This window comes from Acanthaster planci, linkage group LG03 (genome assembly GCF_054643075.1).
Source record: "Acanthaster planci isolate LZ-2023a linkage group LG03, COTS_SCS, whole genome shotgun sequence".
Lineage (NCBI taxonomy): Eukaryota > Metazoa > Echinodermata > Asteroidea > Valvatida > Acanthasteridae > Acanthaster > Acanthaster planci.
The window spans coordinates 12,086,417-12,094,693 of NC_141779.1; positions in this window are offsets into that span (position 1 = coordinate 12,086,417).

Consider the following 8,277-nt stretch of genomic DNA (forward strand, 5'->3'; position numbering starts at 1 on the left):
GGGCGCCCCCAACAACAGTGGCTGTGCAAAAAAAAAGTTTGGCTGCTGGGCCTGAAAGACTGATTACGAGTGATGCAAGACATGTCAGGCTATTGCAAAGTATGCAAACTCTTGGAAGCCACTGGCCGGCTAGGGCTGCAGCCATTTGGAGTCATTTAGCGATACGTGATTCAGGCACAATACCTCAAGCTATCATGAAATCCTACGAGGCAGACCCCCCCCGCGATTTTAATCGATAGAAATCTTACAGAGGGCGCCCTTCATTAGTTAAGGGTACTTATCCCAGGTTGTCGCGGATATTAACTATAAGGTCCGGAGATGGCTAATGGAACCCGGAAAGTCCTCTCACACGTGCCCTCTTAAGGCACTAGAGTGAAAACTCACTCTCAAAGAGATTAATTTTCTTATAAATCCAAAGAGTGTAAACGACTCTAAAAAGATTCAGGATAAGTCTTTTTCGAGTTGTCTCTTAATATACCTCCTTGAAAATTTGACACTTCGCTCTTTTATAGTGGCTGTCACTCTTGTGGAAAGGTTTTTAAAATAAGGGACTTAATCCTTTTGAGAGTGAGTTTTTCAGTCTTTTTAATGTAGGGAGTGGGGTATACTGATGTAGTCAGTAGGAGGCGTTGGCCTTGTGCGTGGCCTATCATGACGCGGACAAGCTGCAATCACTTCCATCTGTGAGTTGCCTCCATCATATCCTGCACTTCTGCTGCCAAAACAAGATCCTGGACGCAGAGATCCTCAGCGGTGCACCTACGGCGCACTATGGATATGCCCATCATTAGTGGTTAATGATATTACCATTTGGCCGTATGTAAAAGATATGCTTGCAGCTGCAAGTAGTACCTGAAGTCTCCTTTTTTTCTAACGGCTGCAGACGGTGACTTCCATAAAACACGTGCCCCCATCTTCAGCGGCCACTTAATGTGGACTCGTCCCCATTTATTTTTACAGACGTAGTGGAATTCACTGATTCACTAGACTGCCTCTTTTGATGCTTTCAAAATAGATCTCACTCGATGGGAATCTTCCACATCGGATATATATAATCCAATCCCGTGATCATTTGACTGGCATATATATCATAAACTCAACACAGTTAACATGGACTTAGTAGAATATTAATCAAGAACACTGTCAAATGTCTACCATTCTTCAACAGCCTCTATTAGGCATTCTCAACACTAATTAACCCAGGTTCATTTTCAACTTCTACACCCAGTCAAAATTTTGGTTGACCAACTTTGTCAAACTAATATGCATCCCATGAAGATAGGACACTGAGGTGCAATTTTAAAGCATAAGTTATTATGGACAGCTAGCAATACGAAAATTCTGAAAAAACAAAGTACATGTTTTTGTTTTTGGTTGTTAGGGGGGGGTTGTGGGGTATTAATATTATAATATTAATATACAACTGTTACCGTCAGCATGTGTACTAAACCTAGTATTAATCCTTTTCCTGAAAGGTAGATACAAACTGCCAAAGATTGAGGGCTGACCAACCGCCTGCAACTTCCTCTCTTCTGCACTACGGTTGTCACAAAATTGGAAAAATGTGAAGGCCTGTCGTTTACAAGTTACTGCAGATTGTTCATTACTATAAAATAAAAAAGTCAAAACATAAAATAAGAAGTTTCTTGAGAGAGTACCTTCAGTCGTGTTCTCATCCACGAACAAAGTTGGATTGGACAACTGGATCGAACTTACTCTTGAGAGTTGGATTCTTACGATGCCCAGTCCCTGTAACGATCTCTTATTTAGTTTCTTTCTACAAGATAACTTTAGAGTCACTGGCACAGACAGAGTCACGAATCTCACGTAATCCTTCCTTGCCATTATACGGCTCATAGAATATGCCATTCTATAGTCTACAAATCAAAGACCACGCGCACACCTGCATGGAGCAGGGCCACTTGGTGGAGAGAAAGTGCAGGTTCAGAACTGGATGAGAGACAGGAGACACAATGGTGTTTGCCTCAATCCAGCTACAGGAGAAGATCCAGGAATGGAGCTTAGACCTCAAGTCCTGGATGATACAGAGGCACCTTTGAAGGGTCAGGCACGTAGGAACCGGTGGGGGGGCAGCCCCCCCAAAAAAAATATGGTAGGGGCCGCGCCACCTTAAACAAGTTGTGTCATTTTGTATTCTTGGAGTGAGAGTATTTGGAGCAGTGTGTGATAATTTTACTCAGATCACATTGGAAAAATGGAAATTTTAGAGAGATTTTATTTTTCTGCCCCCGGTACAGAATCTTCTTCCCACGTGCCTGAGGGTGTGTCCTGGCCTCGACCCTGTTCAGCATGATGATTATGGCCATGCTAACTAATGCTTTCACAGACAGTGACGGTATCCCCATCATGCATCCTACTGATGTTGGTGTGTTCAACCTCCAAAGACTCCAGGCTAAGACCATAAAAGTGCTCAACGACGTCGTTCGCGAATTCCTCTTCCCCGATAATTGTGCCCTGAACAGCAGCTCAGCGAGAGCCTGAAGTGCAGGCTAGTATGGACCTTTTTCTGCCGCCTGCGAGGACTTCGGCCTCACTATCAGCACAAAGAAAATCGTAGTCATGTGCTAACCAGCACCAGGCAGAGTCCACGGAGCCTGCTATTACAGTTCGTGCATTATAAAGACTGGAGGTAGTCTGCAAATCTTTGCAGCACACTATCCGGAGATGTTCGTGACAATGACGAGTATAATAACCAGTCAGTCCGACGGCTAAGGCCATTGCAGTTTCGGCAGACTGCGCCCCACAGTCTTGGAACGCAGGCAGCATCCCGGAGACCAAGTTGAAACTGTACAAGGCTGACATCATGCTGACTGTGCTGTATGCAGGTGGGACTTGGACTGTGTATGCCAATCAAGCCAGGAAGCTCCAACAGTTCCACACCACCTGTTTGCGTCACCTGATGCGTGGCCGGTAGCAGAACCGAATTCCAGATACAGATCTTCCAGCGTGCTGGATTACCCATTGTACAGGGCCTGTACTTGGAGGTCCAGCTCAAATGGGCAGGTCACCAGGTTCGCATGCCTGACGACTGGCTCCCGAGGAGAATATACTCAACGACAACTCTGAAGGGAAGTGCTCTCGCAGCTGCCCAAGAGGAAGCGCCTTAAAGACAGCCTGAAAGGAGTCCTTAAGGAGTTTTGAGATCGACTGGACATCCGGGAAGAATCAGCAGAGAATAAACCTGGATGGAGAGCACAAATCAAGTAGTGGTGCTCTGAAATCCGAGCAGAGTTGCCTTGAAGCAGCAGAGAAAAAGAAGGCAAGCAGGAAATTACGAGCTAGAAGCAGCATTGTAATCGGTCTAAATCCTTATGGAATTAATTGTATTGCAAAGGGCTCATTAAAAAAAATTAAGGTTAAGTTAAACACAAAGGTGCGGTTTCAAGATACTGACGAGGAGAGCAAACTGTGTGTGCTTCCCATGCAGAAGGTGGTTCAAAGCTTGTATAAGCCTCATCAGCCACAAATGCTCACACACCCAAACAGAAATAAGTGGGCAGTCTGCGGTCTTCAATGAGAACGATGGACTGCATATGGCACCAGTCATCGGTCTTTAGTGTAAATTATAGAACTGCACTGTAAAACATTTCTGCTCGGCTCCGACAGTGGCACTTTTTGCAGCAGAAAGGCTGGACAACCCACTAATGACCACTATAAAAGTAGTCATGGGGGGGGTCAGTGGGAGGTCAGTATTGCACTACCGGTACACGTACCTGCAGAGAAGACACTTCCTTCAGAGACTGGCACACATGTACCAAGGATAGAGTGCTTACCAAGTTTTGAACCAAACTCTAAGTTTTGACAAAACTAGAGTTCACAAGAATTTGTTAACAGAATACTTACACATGCATCTAAATGACTAATAGTGAGAAACATGCCATTCACAACATGTACATGTACATGTGCTTATTTTACATGGTAGGTATGCTGGTATTTTACCTTGCCCTAATGTGTGCAAAAAGCAGCCTCGTTTTGTTTGTGATCCAGCTCCACGTACTGAGCAAAGACTTAGGCTTGATTAAAAATCACTTTCTTAGGGGAATAAGTAACATTTGAAGCTTTGCATGGTGGAAGAGGGCATGAGAAATAGGTTTACGGGTACACCATGAAATCAATCTCTTTTGGGGCGAGGTGTAGGAGAAAGGCAACTTTTTTGGTTCTGTTTCATTTCTTTCATAACCACAAAGAGTGTAAATAGCCAGGGTGGGTGCCGGGGACATAGGCTTGGGTGGTTAGCCTGATATTATCCGATACTCTTGCGGAGTGTGGCCAGCGTCAACCGCGTATTGCATGTCAATGAAGAGAGCTTCTCTTTTCTTTGAATTTGTTTCGAGTCTTGCAAAGTTGAACGTTTTCCCTCATTGTGTGCAGGTAACCTTACCCTAAGTGAAGACACTATGGCGTATTTCGATAACATGGCAAAAAAGATCTCTAAAAAGTGACGCAGGAACACTTAGTCCTATTTGACACTGCTTTTGATGCTGAAGGCATCTAAGGTTGGGCTATTGAGTTGGATATATTCCTCATATCCTCGTGGAAGGGCTTGACAACTGCCGACTAGCCGCGGTGGGCATCGTATCTTGTGGAACAGCTGAAAGAGTCAGATCTGCTGACCAAGTCTTGGTGAGGTTGATGAAGGCGAGATTAAATGGTTCCTCAGCTCCCTGCATTTCTTGTCCGGTCGTCTTGGGGAGAAGAGCGTACCGATGGCCGGTTGATCTCATGATGGGTGCGGAACTCACACTGTGACTCTGGGTAACCTCCCCCCGCCAATATTCTTAATCTGCCAGGACTGAGTCAGTGTGCTCTGACTCTGTGAGCAAGTTCCAGAGGGGCAACACGCTGCAATTCTTCTGAGCGAGATCATTTTTTATACATGTAACTGGTCTCCAACCAGTCATTACTTTTTCTTGACTTGGCCATGTTGTAAATCGTATCCCTCCGTGATGCAGTGTGGATAAGACATCAGCTATTGCTGCTGAGCAGAATCTCCTCAAGGATGAGACACTAGTGTTCTGTCTTGCTGCTGTCTATTTGAGGTTTTCCAGTTGGTTGGGAGTGATGCGGCTTCTGTGATCTCAGCTAGATTTTAGAGCAGACTATCAGATCCTATGGCTTTAAGACCTGGAGCATCTTCATTTTTTTATTCGTGATAGCGGTTTTCCGAACGTCACGGGTGCCCTGGAGGTTCTGCCAGATCAGTCAAGCCGATCCACGAAAGCAAGTCTGGTATTGTTGCTCTTTTTCTCTGGTGCTTTAGTATTGCCAGGTGTCTGACCTACAACGTTGGAAAACCATAAGCCCCATGCGCCTAGTGAGGCAGGTCAACTAGTGATAGGATAGCACCTTTCTGGATTGTGGTGTCAAGCTTGAGAATTCTCGGCGGTGAGCCTGCAGGGCGATGCTGTCAAGGTGTTAGGAAGCCTAACAGCAAGCGGGGGTCAGGTAACTTACTCTGAGATGGTAGGACTTTGGAGATAAGGCTTGGTCTAGGCCATGGTCCAGGGGAGCTTGCCGAAAACCACCTAACCGTATATTGCGTGCACTGAATGCGCGATCCATAGGAAAAGTATACATAAAGATTTCGGCTAGTTTTAATGAGAAAAGGAAACTTTCAAAGTCATTTTGATCAAACAGGCATTAAATGAAAAAGCTTCAGTATGAAAAAAGTATTTGGGATCGCACGTTGTGAGTGGCATATCGCCCTGTAAATATTTTTCTTTCGCCTCTGTGACTTTTGACAAACCGTTAAAAAATGTCATTCGCAAATCTGGCCAAAAGTTTTGTACAACAAGGAGCTTGCATTTCACCTTTTAAACAGAACTTGTCTGAGAATACAGAACCAGAACTAAAGAACAACACAAATGAGGTAGATTATTATTTCAAGCGATCCAGAACGAGGATCCCCATCCGGACTACGTGGCTAGTACTAGGTCAGCATGGATGCCAGATCGACTTGCTGTGACCGCCATTTTTATACCTCAAAAATTAGGCATGTCTATCTACCACGTGATTTTTTAGGCATAGTGCAGTGTTGCAGGATGAGCGGACAACTTGTCTCAACAGACGACTTGTCTCAACGGTTTTGAGAGACTTGTTGATTTTGAGTCCATTTGTGTAAATTCACAAGAAACCTTACTGAAATATGTACATGCACTATAATTAGGCACTCTGAACCAAGAAACTGAGGTGTTTTAAAACAAGCTACAAAAATCGTTTGATTCAAACATTTATTTCAACGTGTGGTCAAAATCCCTTCAGATATCCTATGCATAAGTAAATTTTTTGACAGAAAAGGCCCCAAAGTTTCAGAAATATTTTATTCAAAATATTAATTCTGAAAGTCTGGTCAAACTCCCTTCAGATGGTCCCTGCATAATTCGAGTTTCTCATGGAAAAGTCTCTGATTTTAAGGCTAGCAAAATCGCTCAACAGAACTGATTTATCAAATGTTGAATGCACTTAATAGAGCTACTGTGATATGTAATAATTTTCTTTTGTTTACTGACTGATGGAAATTTTTAACCAATTAACACATTTCAAGTGGTGTTCGGATTTTGATTTTGTGCAAAAGAATGCCTGTTATTCAGTATCCTTCAATACTGAAAAGAAGCTCCCTTTCGTGACATAGCAAATCCAATTCAAAGAATTTCACACTCTTTCCAATACTCATCTGAATAGACATGTTTCGGATATAAAAGTGATATAATACAGCATACCAGGATTTACATATCTTTTAATGTACTATATACAATCATAAAAAGCAATATGCTATCAACAATTTACATTTTTTCTTGCACTATATGCATGCTTGAAACAATGCATGAAACAATGTTTCCAGAAAGTCTTTTCTCCTGGCTAGTAATTTCACTACCGATCACTCCTTTTTAAGGGCATGGTGAGTGTTTCATTATAAAGAAGTAACAGCTTCCCTTTGGAGCTGACACAGAGTGTGCATGCACTTATTAACGCACATACGTTACGCAGGGACATCAGTGGCAACCAGCTTTTAACTGTTCCATCATTTCCCGAGTAAAGAAATAAGGCATTTTGCAGACTACAGGAACTTCTTATTTGAAACTGTGGAAGCAAGAGCAGCATTTCCATAGAGACAAGGCTGACAAGTGAAAATTTCTTCTCCTTTAGTTTAAAAGCAAGCATCAAAACATGCACATAAAAGAGAAAAAGTTTGATTTGCGTAACAGTGGTGTGTCACTGAAATGGAATGCAGCTTGTTTTATGGAAAAAGCCCTGTTTTTTGGTTAAATCATCAATATTACAATAACTGTATTCATGGAGTTGCCAGAGGTCAGATAAAACCTGGCCTCCTCTACCCTGTGGATGCCATGCACACGTCCTCTTTTTGATGAGGATAGACACTTTGCGTGCATTCTGAGGAAAATCAGAGCTCTGCATATCTCATTTGTGCCGGTCAGTGAGTGCATTAAGTGTTTCCTTGGTAATGGGAATCCAGTTAATAGTCACACTTGTAGCACCACTTTTCCTGTACGAAGTCAAAAAAATGGCAGCTCCCACAAACCTGTTTTTCCCCACTTTAACATCCACAAAGACGTAATCTGGTCAAGCAGTCATGACCTTGTCTAAAATGGGATAAATCCACAGTGCTGGACTTTACAACACAACTTGTTTGGGGAGTAAAGTCTGGCAATTGCAACCGACTGTATTTTGTGAAAAGCAGTCTGAGTACCTAAGCAACACGGGTTGCATCACTTGTCTCTCACATCACTTAGGGGGTTACAGACCACTGACTCATGTGTCATGATGAACAAGGGCAAGTACGTCAGGAAATCGAGCAAGTCTAGCATCCCATCCTCCCCGAATTTGTCCCGGACTTCGTCCAGGTGTTCGTCACTGACCCCGCCCGCACGCAATTCAATCAGGAGTCGGGGGACCGAGAGACGACTGGACGACTCGTCAATACACCACTCAAACAGTTCCTGCGGAAAAAAGTGAGTAGACAAGCTACATGTAAACTGCACCTGCAATGCAACACCAAATTCCAAGTCAGAGGGTTTGAAGGCTAAAGGGACACTGCAATAAATATATTCCAGTGTCATCTATCCAGTTGTTGATTCAGCAGTGATCAAAAGAGTGAGTGCAGTGAAGCCTGAACACATGGATTGGTAAGTCGATGCTTCAACCTATCAGCTGTCCTTATGAATATACATGTAGACTGCCTGAGTGTGATTTCATGGCCTTCAGTGCAAACTGGTTAAGGGCCTTTGTGGGCAAATT